This window comes from Pseudophryne corroboree, chromosome 1, assembly GCF_028390025.1.
Source record: "Pseudophryne corroboree isolate aPseCor3 chromosome 1, aPseCor3.hap2, whole genome shotgun sequence".
NCBI classification, from domain to species: domain Eukaryota; kingdom Metazoa; phylum Chordata; class Amphibia; order Anura; family Myobatrachidae; genus Pseudophryne; species Pseudophryne corroboree.
Window position 1 is genome coordinate 981,319,816 of NC_086444.1, and position 12,833 is coordinate 981,332,648.

Below are 12,833 nucleotides of genomic sequence, written 5' to 3' on the forward strand. Positions count from 1 at the left end.
TGCAGGAAATTAAATAGGAACCAGGCTCTAAGAGAAAAATTCAGGAATGTGGGAGCACAGAGCACTAGCATACAGGCTAGTTGTGGCAGACGTTGCACTGGCGTCTGAATGCACCAGACTGCTCCCAGAAATACCCTGCTCTCCCCTGGGATTGGCCACACTGGAACTGCCTGGAAAGCATGTGGCCAGAAGCAAGATGGTGGCACCCTGATCCCAGCACTGCCAGAACTGCGGCCCGCACTGAGCACTTCCCCCCACTGCCCGCCTTCCACTTGTAGCAATGCCAGAGGGGACAGCGCATGGACGGGTAAGTCCCAGCTCCTGCCGCCCATGCTCCTGCTGCCTGTGACAGAAATAGGTACACTTAGTTAGATTAAGTTCAGAGAGGGCATGTTCACTGACATATAAATAATGCAGACCAGTACAGTAGTGAAAATACACCTGTTAGGAGGCATTTATATTGCCCCTAGTATTATATAGAGGTCAGGGCCAGATTATGGGTCACATGAGACTGGGGTTGAAAATTTGAAGTGGAGGATGTTTGACTAGGAAGTACAAGCGGCCATGGCCAATAGACCTCTTCACATGTCTTTTATATGCCCTTCAAACCTCCACACATGCACTCAGATCTCCTTCCATGCTCCATAAAAAGCCACCAGACCTGTCCACATGCCATATCACCTCTCAACATACCCCTTAAATGCCCCTGAGACCTATTCACATGCTATCAGATTACTCAATTTACCCCTTTAATTCCACTAAAACCACTTTACATGACTACCCAACATATCCCTCGAATTCCACTAAGACCTCAGCACATGCCATCAGACCACTCTATATGCCCCTTAGATCGCCCTACATGTCCATTAAATGCCCCTCAGACATTTCCAAATTCCATGAAACCTCCCAATGTGCCACAAACATTACACCCACTAACCACATGCCCTGCCCCCTCAGCACATACACCTTTGCAATATCATCAGAGATCATACACCATTTGCACAGTCAGAGCTCTGACTGACCTGCATTTCTTACTTGGTGCAGCGGTTGGTGGTTTTTAAATAAGATCTGCGGCTGCTGACAGCAAGAAAAAAGTAATATCATTAACTGATTATCATAAGTTGTGGCCACAGTGGTTCCCCAAAGACCCAGCTTGATTAGGGGAACATTTTTATGAAGTGGTCTGCAGTTCCATTTGCCCCAGCATTAATCTGGTCTCGGTAGCGCCAAGTTACAGTATGATGGTAATTTGTATTTAACCTGCCACACAAAAGCATGAGATGCATACAGTTTGGCATATGAGTGAAAAATGACTGTTTTTGTATATGTTTCTATTGAGTAATGTTATGCCTAATTCACTTCCCCTTTTTCATCATTCCCCATTGTCTTTTTAATATACTGTATAGATTTTATTATTTGTATATAAAGTACTTATGCATGTTATAATAATTTCAATACATCTATTAATAACAACTTTAAATGGGTTACAGCAGTGGTTTCCAAACATTTTTGAATCACGGCACCCCAGAATATCAGAATTTTTTTCACGGCACCCCTAGGCCAAAATTTTTTTATTGAGAAAATTAGAAAAAAAATATTACATTAAGTAGATCGCATTTATATGTCATCCTTAGGGTCAGTTGTGTGGTGAGGGACAAGATTTGCTTCTGTTTGGCCACATATTTTATGACTGGCAGCCACCAGCACTGGTTTTGCCTATTATATTGACCATGAATAATTTGAATTGGTCCTGGGCCACCAACCCAGGGCATCCCTGCAAGTGACCCGAGGCACCCCAGGGAGCCATGGCACACAGTTTGGGAACCTCTGAGTTACAGTATACATTTCTTTTAATTTTTATTTATTTGCTGGCTTTTATCTAGATTCCTGTAGCACCTCACTTCTCTTGTGGTAACAAATCCCCCTTATAATAACATATAATTATGGATTGAACAGTCATTTGTTGATTTCTGTGTATTTCTCACTGGAGCCTAGCACAGCTGAAGGGATGTGATTGATCAAAACAGAGCAACTGTGAAGACCTCCCTTTTAAAGGCAAGGTGGGAATGTTGTTTGCCTGTCAGTCTGTCAGAAGGAGAGGAGGAGTCCAGGTCTGTCTAGGCCATATGCCTTTATGACCCACGCTGAAAAAGCGGACCAGTGCTTTTTTAATATTAATTTATTACCAGTTATTACCAGTTATTTATATAGTACGCACATATTCCATAGCACATTACATAGAATATTTGCCCATTCACATCAGTCCCTGCCCCAGTGGATCTTACAGTCTAAATCAGGCCTGGCCAACCTGTGGCTCTCCAGATGTTGTGAAACTACACATACCAGCATGCCCTGCCACGGCTTTATCATTCACTAACAGCAAAACTGTGGCAAAGCATGATGGGACTTGTAGTTTTACAACACCTGGAGAGCCACAGGTTGGCCAGGCCTGGTTTAAATTCTCTACCACATGCACACGCAATCACTTATACAAACGGGTAAAAACAAAATGTGGGGGGGGGAGCCATTTAACCTACCAGTATATTTTTGGATTGTGGGAGGAAACCAGAGCACCTGGAGAAAATCTATGCAAGTACGGGAAGAACATACAAACTCCACAAAGTCAGGCCCATGGTGGGAATCAAACCCATGACCTCATTTCTATGAGGCAGTAATGCTAATCATTACACCATTACACCATCCGTACTGCCCATAGGGATTAGGGAGTAGTTCTCTCTTAGTGAGTGGCAGGACTGTGAACATTTACTAGTAGTTACTGGTCTGCATTAATCTTGACAAAATACATCCATTTTGAAATAGTCCAGAGTCAGTGTGTGCTTTCCTTACACAGCTTCGTTATCACAAGTAGTGTCAGTGCATGGGATGGTAAGGGAAGCTAGTTACTGCTTCCCAACCCACAAAGAGAGCAAAATTAAGGAAATAGTGAAAATGCTAATAAGCAGGCAACGCAGAGTAAGCAGCAGCAACAGAAATTTCAACAGCAGCTGTTACAGATGCAACAGCAAAGTTTCAAAAGAAAAGAGAGACTGTGTTGGGGCACGCTTGAAAACTAAAACTTAACTTTTAATTAGAGTATGATAAAATTATGGTACACAAATAAACACACATATATAATACTTTAGGAGAAGGTCATAAAATTATTGTAGCCTCTCTCCACTTGTATTCTTTGTTCAGAGAAATGATTCTCACAAAAAAAAAGGGGGGGGGGAGAAGAGAAAGTAATTAGGAGTAACAATTCTCCAAGTAATATGACTATTTAAGGTGACAGTGACACCTGAGATGAAAATATTAAGAATTTAATTTCAGCATAACAAAATAATAAATTCTTTGACATGTGGTACATAGGCATTTGATATAATAAATTTTGACTAAGATTTTAGTCCATCAACCAATGCCTGTTGTAATGGTGTATCCTGGTAAAGGTTGATCTGCTATTTCTAAGTATCTGGTCAACAAATGCAGTAAGCGGAAAGCCTAGATGAGTAAATGATCAGAAAGAATGATTGAATAAGAAGAAAAGAATATAGATGTGAAATCGGTAACAGTCAAAGGTTGCTCCAACACTTCTGCTTTTCACATGAATACAGAGGTATTTATTACTGCACCTAATATTCCCTAGCAGTCTCCCATCTAGGTACTAATCAGGCTATTCACTGCTTAGCTTCCAAGATCAGGCGAGATTGGGCATAGCCAGTGAGATATGGCAGTAATATCACATAGATTGTGAATGAGAGGGTGTATGGTTATTGGCACATACCAGAAAGGGTACTTCTGCTTTCCATTATTGCGCACAGTCTCTCTGTTACTTTTGCATTGCAGAGAAGTTATGTGACTGGCGTCAGGATGAGAGAGTACTGAAAAAGCAAGATATAGGAAACGTATAGGTTCAGGGCCCGTCTTCTGCTGTCCACTGTCATATAAAGATTATATAGCGGACAGTAGATGAGAGAGGCGGGTTACCTGGGCCTATTGAATATTCGTGTGAAATTACACAGATATCTTAAGGTTTCTTATGATAATATAGCATCCGAATTCAGATATTGCATATTCTTAATCCTAACAGTAGTGGGCAGAAATTTTTTTTCGCTATTAGCGATGCCCTTATGGTACAGCAATAGAGAACCGAAGCCAGCTGTTAGAGATATCCCATAGACATACGTAATAAATATGAATTATATTTCACTAATTGAAGTATGAGAATAAAAATAGAGAACGTAAAGAGCGTTAGATGTTAAACACTGTAAATAATAAATAGCAGATTTAGCAAATATTAAATAATTAGATGACCAAAATTTCGTCAAATGTACGATACGATAGTATCCCACCTCAGGTAACCCGCCTCTCTCATTTACTGTCCGCTATATAATCTTTATATGACAGTGGACAGCAGAAGACGGGCCCTGAACCTATACGTTTCCTATATCTTGCTTTTTCAGTACTCTCTCATCCTGACGCCAATCACATAACTTATCTGCAATGCAAAAATAACAGAGAGACTGTGCGCAATAATGGAAAGCAGAAGTACCCTTTCTGGTATGTGCCAATAACCATACACCCTCTCATTCACAATCTATGTGATATTACTGCCATATCTCACTGGCTACGCCCAATCTCGCCTGATCTTGGAAGCTAAGCAGTGAATAGCCTGATTAGTACCTAGATGGGAGACTGCTAGGGAATATTAGGTGCAGTAATAAATACCTCTGTATTCATGTGAAAAGCAGAAGTGTTGGAGCAACCTTTGACTGTTACCGATTTCACATCTATATTCTTTCCTTCTTATTCAATCATTCTTTCTGATCATTTACTCATCTAGTGCTTTCCGCTTACTGCATTTGTTGACCAGAAACTTAGAAATAGCAGATCAACCTTTACCAGGATACACCATTACAACAGGCATTGGTTGATGGACTAAAATCTTAGTCAAAATTTATTATATCAAATGCCTATGTACCACATGTCAAAGAATTTATTATTTTGTTATGCTGAAATTAAATTCTTAATATTTTCATCTCAGGTGTCACTGTCACCTTAAATAGTCATATTACTTGGAGAATTGTTACTCCTAATTACTTTCTCTTCCCCCCCCCCCTTTTATTTTGTGAGAATCATTTCTCTGAACAAAGAATACAAGTGGAGAGAGGCTATAATAATTTTATGACCTTCTCCTAAAGTATTATATATGTGTTTTTATTTGTGTACCATAATTTTATCATACTCTAATTAAAAGTTAAGTTTTAGTTTTCAAGCGTGCCCCAACCCAGAGTCTCTCTTTTCTTTTGAAACTTTGACATATACTATTGACTCTGGGTGCACCACCAACAACAGCAACTTCTTGAATACCGATACAGGCATTTCTTATTTATATGCACTGTTGGTTCACAAGGGACAAATTTTTACAAGAGCCCATTATAAAGAAATTTCTAGAGTCCTGTGCGGCACCAAACTGACCTTCTCACAGATGCAACAGCAGCAAGAATTGCTATATGAACAGCTGCTGCGGCAACACCAGCAACAACAGCTGGGTCCTAAGGAGGAATCCATGACATAGAAGTCTACCTTGTCGCCTTTGAGAGAATGGCAAATAGGGCAAAAGGTCCACAGAAGTCTGGGTGGAGAAACTGGAGCCATACTTGTCCAGTGAGGCCAACAGGTTTATATGGACCTTAAGGAGAAGGAGGCATCGGCGTACATGACCTTAAAGATCAAGATACTGGCTCATGTCAGCATTACCGAGCTATGCCAAGACAAAAAACAGGCTTAAACGGGATCCACTGGGTCTGACTATGAAAAGCCCTGTAGATAAAGAGGTAAAACCCAAGGCTGGCTTAGCTAATGTGTTTTGAATGTGGGGAGACTGGACACATCTGGATGGTGTGCCTGACACTGTTGGAGTCTATGGACTGCTCCCAAGCACAGGAGGAAGAGCCAATGTTCCTAAGCCCCTTCACGATGAGTGTACCCCAGAAGGACAATTCGTTTTTTCAGGTAACCATCCTCATTAACTAGAATGTGGTCCTGGCCTTGGTGGACACCATTAGTGAACATACTTTGGTTTCAGGTTCCCTGATCCCAGTGGGACTGGCACCTTGTTTGCTAAAAGTGAAGGTCTTGTGTATTCATGGGACATCTGAGGATTACAAGAGGAACATCCTTCCAGTCACCCTCAGGAGCCAGACGCGTGGATCATGGTAGTGATAGCTCTTAAGCTGCTGTTTCCATGTATCATAGGACATGAAATTCTGTGGTTCCAGAATGTGATCATACAGCAAGTCCGACTGGACATACCAGCAATTGATTCAACAGCTGGGTCATTGGTTTTAATGGATATGCCAAAGGTGGAGCAAGATCTACACCTCAGGACAGTGGACTGCCATTACATGAAGCTAGACAACACTAAAAACACACTGGTTGGAGAACACAAACCTCTCTGTGTCCTCTCTGTGTCCTCTCTGTGTCCCCCCCCCCCCTCCCTCATTCTATGCCTCCCTTTATTCTATGCCTCTCTGTGTCTCCACCTTACCTTATTATTTGCCTCGCTGTGTGTCTACCTCCTCCCTTAATTCTCTTTCTACTGTACCTGTGTGTTTCAGTAAGGTTTTTCAGTAAGTGTATCTGTGTCAGTAAGCGGAATCTGTGTCAGTTTCTTTATGTCAGTAAGGGTTGTGTCAGTAAGTGATATCTGTCAGTAGTGGGTGCCAGTGTCAAAAAGGGGTATCTGTCAGTAAGTGGTGTCTGTGTCAATAAGTGTGTCAGTACGCCATCATCTCCCGCATGCATCTCTCAGCACACCATCACCATCATCTTCCCACCACGTCATTTCTCAGCACACCATCACCTCCCCCTACTTTATCTCTTAGCACACCAGCACTCTATGTCTACCTCTGTGTCTATCCCCCCACCCCCCACCCTTCCCCCTTGCCTTCAGCCGGGAGCTGGGAACCAGTGGAGATGGTGAAACCAGGCAACAGACTGAAGCTTGGGGAGCATGAAGCTGGTGTCATGCAGCGCTTAAAGTGGTCCTAAAGAGGTAGTGGGCATGGTCTCAAAAAGAAAGGGGCATGGTCACACAATAGTAATAATGCCCACAGTAGTAGCACCCCTAATTCACATAATACCCACAGTAGTAGCACCCCGTAATACACAGTAGTACCGCTTTTACAATGCCTACAGTAGTAGTGCTCCTTATGCAATGTCCACTGTACTTGTAGTGCCCACAGTGGTAGTGCCCCTTATATAGAGCCTATAAGTAGTGATGCCCCTTATGCAATTCCCCCAGCAGTAGTGCCCCTTTTGTCCCCAGAAGTAATGCCCCTTATGAAGTGCCCCCTTTACAATGCCCTCATTAGTAGGGCCCCCATTAGTAATGCCCTTAATGGTAATGCTCCTGTGTAGTATTGCCCCCAGTAGTAATGTCACCTGTAGTAATGCTCCCAGTCGTTTAGCCCCCTGTAGTTTAGCCCCAGTAATTATGCCCCCAGTAGTTTAGCCCAAAGTGATAATGCCCCTGCAGTTATGACACCAGTGGTTTACCCCCACTTTAGTTTAGCCTCCCAGTGATAATGCCCCAGTAGTTTAGCCCCTGTATTTTATGACCCAAGTAGTTTAGCTCCCCAGTAGCAATGTCCCCCTGTAGTCTGCCCCATTGTAGTTTAGCCCCCCTGTAGTAATGCCCCCAGTAATTTAGCCACTGTAGTTATGCCCGCAGTAGTAATGCCCCTGTAGTTATGCCCCCAGTAGTAATGACCCAAGTAGTAATGCGCCCCTGTAGTTATGCCCCCATTAGAAATGTGCCCCTGTAATTTGCCCCCTTGTAGTTAGCCCCAGTAGTTAGCCCCTGTAGTTTACCCCCATGTAGTTTGCCCCAAGTAGTAATGACACCAGTAGTTTAGCCCCTGTAGTTATGCCCCCCAGTAGTTTAGCCCCCTTGTAGTTTGCTCCCTTGTAGTTTAGCCCCCAGTAGTAATGCCCCCTGTAGTTTGCCCCATTGTAGTTTAGCCCCCAGTAGTTTAGCCCGCAAGTAGTAATACCCCCAGTTTGCCCCATTGTAGTTTGCCCCCAGTAGTTTAGCCCCTGTAGCTATGCCCCAGTAGTTTGCCCCCAAGTAATAATACATCCCAGTAGTAATGCCCCTGTAGTTATGCCCCCAGTAGTAATGCGCCCCTGTAGTTATGCCCCCAGTAGTAATGCGCCCCTGTAGTTTGCCCCAGTAGATTGCCCCCAGTAGTTAGCCCCCTTGTAGTTTGCCCCCAGTAGCTTGCCCCCTTGTAGCTTGCCCACGTAGCTTACCCCCTTGTAGTTTGCCCCCAGTATCTTGCCCCCATGTAGATTGCCCCCAGTAGCTTGCCCTCTTGTAGTTTACCCCCAGTATCTTGCCCCCTTGTAGTTTGCTCCCAGAAGCTTGCCCCCTTGTAGTTTGCTCCCAGTAGTTTGCCCCCTTGTAGTTTGCCCACAGTAGTTTAACCCCAGTAGCTTGCCCCCAGTAGTTAGCCCCCTGTAGCTTGCCCCCAGTAGACACGCTGCTAATGCACTCACACATATGTTAAAAAAATAGGATTTTATTTACCTTTTCTCGTAGTCCGTAAAGGATACTGGGGTCCATTTTAGTACCATGGGGTATAGACGTTCCGCAGGAGCCTTTGGCACTTTAAGACTTTTCAACAGTATGAACTGGCTCCTCCCTCTATGCCCCTCCTCCAGACCTCAGTATAGGAACTGTGCCCGAGGAAACTGACAACTTCGAGAGAAGAATTTACATTAAAATAGTGGCGAGAGTCACACCAGTTCACACCATACCAAAAACATGTTGCCGAACATGGCCTTTAACATAACCCATGCTAACGTGCATGCATAACGTAACAGCAACTGCTGTAAAACATCTTAACACATGAGGACCTGTGTAAAAAGACAAAACGTAATTTGTAGGAAAAATGAGCACTTGGCGGGCGCCCAGCATCCTCTACGGACTACGAGAAAAGGATTTACCAGTAGGTAATTAAAATCCTATTTTCTTTTACGTCCTAGAGGATGCTGGGGTCCATTTTAGTACCATGGGGATGTACCAAAGCTCCCAGTATGGGCGGGAAAGTACTAATGTTCCTGCAGAATTGAAGGTCGCCAAGGTGTCAAACCTGTAAAACTTAGCAAACGTGTTTGCTCCTGACCAAGTAGCTGCTCAGCAAATTTGCAACGCCGAGACACCCCGGGCAGCCGCCCAGGAAGAGCCCACTTTCCTTGTAGAGTGGGCCTTTACCGAACTCGGTAACGGCAATCCTGTCGTGGAATAAGCGTGCTGAATGGTACCTCTGATCCAGCGCGCAATAGTCTGCTTAGAAGCAGGACCCCCAATCTTGTTGGGGTCATAGAGGACAAACAAAGATTCTGTTTTCCTTATCCAAGCTGTTCTTGCAACATAAGTCCTCAACGCTCTGACGACATCCAAGGACTTTGAAACGGCTGAGGTGTCAGAAGCCACTGGCACCACCACAGGTTGGTTGATATGGAAATAAGACACAACCTTTGGAAGAAAATGCTGACACGACCGCAGTTCAGCTATATCTTCATGAAAAATCAAATAAGGACTCTTGTGTGACAAAGCCCCTAATTCAGACACTCATCTGCCTGAGGCCTAGGCCAACAGCATGACCACTTTCCAAGTGAGAAACTTCAACTCTACCTCTTGTAAAGGCTCAAACCAGTCCGATTTAAGGAACTGCAACACCACATTAAGATCCCATGGCGCTGCAGGAAGCACAAAGGGAGGTTAAATGCACAGAACCCCCTTCACGAACGTCTGGACCTCAGGAAGGGAAGCCAACTGTTTCTGAAAGAAAATGGACAAGGCCAAAATTTGGACTTTGATAGACCCTAATCTCAAGCCAGCATCCACACCCGCCTGTAGAAATAGGAGAATACGTCCTAATTTAAACTCCACTGCAGGAGACTTCTTGGATTCACACCAAGATACATATTTTCTCCAAATACGATGGTAATGTTTGGACGTTACCCCTTTCCTGGCCAGAATAAGTGTGGGAATGACTTAATTGGGAATAACCTTACGGGCTAGGATCTGGCGCTCAACAGCCATGCCGTCAAACGCAGCCGCTGTAAGTCTTGATAAACAAACGGCCCCTGCTGAAGCAGGTCCTCACAAAGAGGAAGAGGCTGAGGATCTTCCAGTAATTACTCGTGAAGATCTGGATACCAAGCCCTCCTTGGCCAGTCTGGAGCAATGAGAATTGCTCAAACCCTTGTTCTTCTGATGATCTTGAGAACTTTTGGCATTAGTGGAAGTGGAGGGTACAGATACACTGACTGAAACACCCACTGGGTCACCAGTGCATCCACTGCTTTTGCTTGTGGGTCTCTCGAACTGGAACAATATTTCTGAAGCTTCTTGTTGAGACGTAATGCCATCATATCTACTTGAGAAACGCCCGAATGATCTGCTACCTCTGCAAAGACTTCAGGGTGGAGGCCCCATTCTCCTTGATGGAGATCGTGTCTGCTGAGGATGTCTGCTTCCCCGTTGTCCACTCCAGGAATGAAAATTGCCGACAGAGCTTTTCATGTCTTTCTGCCCAGAGGAGTATCTTTGTCACCTCTGCCATTGCCGCTCTGCTTTTTGTTCCGCCCTGGCGGTTTATGTAAGCTACTGCCGTTGCATTGTCTGACTGGATCTGTATGGGACGACCATGAAGAAGGTGTGCCGCTTGATGAAGGCTGTTGTACGCAACTCACAATTCCAGAATGTTTATGTGAAGGAGTACTTCTTGACTTGACCATCATCCTTGGAAGCTTTCCCCTTGCGTGACTGCTCCCCAACCTTGGAGGCTTGCATCTGTGGTCACCAGGATCCAAGTCTGAATCCCGAACCTGCATCCCTCCAGGAGGTGAGAACTTTGAAGCCTCCGCAAGAGTGAAATACTGGCTTTTGTTGACAGGATTATCCTCCGTTGCATGTGTAAGTGCGATCCAGACCACTTGTCCAGTAGGTCCCATTGGAACACCCTGGCGTGGAATCGGCCAAATTGTAGAGCCTCGTAGGTCGCTATCATCTTCCCCAGCAGGCGGATGCACTGATGAATCAATACGCATGCTGGTTTTAAAACTTGTTTGACCATCCTCTGGATCTCCAGAGCCTTTTCCACTGGTAGGAATACTTTCTGTGCTTCCGTGTCCAATATCATTCCCAGAAATGATAACCTCATTGTGGGTTCCAATTGTGATTTTGGAAGGTTTATGATCCAACCGTGCTGTTGAAGCACCGTCAGGGAAAGTGCAATGTTCTGCACTAGTTTCTCCCTGGATCTCGCTTTTATGAGGAGATCGTCCAAGTATGGGATGACTTTGACTCCTTTCTTGCGAAGATGAACCATCATCTCCGCCATCACCTTGGTGAATATTCTCAGAGCCGTGGAAAGCCCGAAAGGCAATGTTTGGAACTGGTAGTGGCAGTCCTGCACAGCAAACCTCAGGTATGCATGATGCGGCGGGTAGATGGAAACATGTAAATAAGCATGAAAAAAAGGCATTTGTTTCCCCCAGCACCCTGAATGATAACCGTAACCAGATATAAATTCCACATGATAATAGAATTCAGAGATCTTCGTTACACATATTTGCGCAAATGTGTGAATAAGCCCCAAAGCCGCATCACGGCGTCTCTGTATATTTGGGGTCCCTAGCGCTATATCTAGGTGCAGGGTGTGGCACCCCAAAACACCAGCATAAGCCAGAAAGCCCAGCGTAGCATACCAGTGAAAAATCTATAGTGTTAATAAATTAGTATTTAGGAAGCCGAAGCTATAGAGAAAGTGATACAAAAATGAAATGCAATTAAAATAGAGAAATAGTGTTAAAAAATTAATAAGTGAAAAGTGTTAATAGAATGTAAAGGTATGCCACACTAAGGCCATCCAGCTCAGCCAGTCCAGAGGCACCACACCTCACACCTCCATTACCCCAATCTGGGTCTAAGATTAACCAGCAAGGAGCCACATGATAATGGCTCCTTACTACAATAGGTCTAAGCTAAGAGCTACCTACCTTGGAGCAACCCCATAATGCTCCATGTGGCATGTCAGGGCCTGCACCTCCTCCTAATGCAGGAACCTCTCTGCCTCTCACAACAAACATATATATTGGTAGATGCTCAATTAGCTTAGTGATATCATTCAGGTGCTCGAAAGGGAGGGGTATTTCTAAGCAAGAAAAAAGGCATTTGTTTCCCACAGCACCCTGAATGATAACCGTAACCAGATATAAATTCCACATGATAATAGAATTCAGAGATCTTCGTTACACATATTTGCGCAAATGTGTGAATAAGCCCCAAAGCCGCATCAAGGCGTCTCTGTATATTTGGGGTCCCTAGCGCTAAATCTAGGTGCAGGGTGTGGCACCCCAAAACACCAGCATAAGCCAGAAAGCCCAGCGTAGCATACCAGTGAAAAATCTATAGTGTTAATAAATTCGCATTTAGGAAGCCGAAGCTATAGAGAAAGTGATACAAAAATGCAATTAAAATAGAGAAATAGTGTTAAAAAATTAATAAGTGAAAAGTGTTAATAGAATGTAAAGGTATGCCACACTAAGGCCATCCAGCTCAGCCAGTCCAGAGGCACCACACCTCACACCTCCATTACCCCAATCTGGGTCTAAGATTAACCAGCAAGGAGCCACATGATAATGGCTCCTTACTACAATAGGTCTAAGCTAAGAGCTACCTACCTTGGAGCAACCCCATAATGCTCCATGTGGCATGTCAGGGCCTGCACTTCCTCCTAATGCAGGAACCTCTCTGCCTCTCA

General features: G+C 44.2%; 2 pseudogenes; one reads left to right on the forward strand and one right to left on the reverse strand.

Moving 5' to 3' along the window:
• Positions 1-3,614: 3,614 nt before the first annotated feature.
• On the reverse strand, positions 3,615-3,733 carry LOC134941825 (5S ribosomal RNA; annotated as a pseudogene).
• Positions 3,734-4,599: 866 nt separating this feature from the next.
• LOC134937829 (5S ribosomal RNA) lies at positions 4,600-4,718 on the forward strand (annotated as a pseudogene).
• Positions 4,719-12,833: the final 8,115 nt, after the last annotated feature.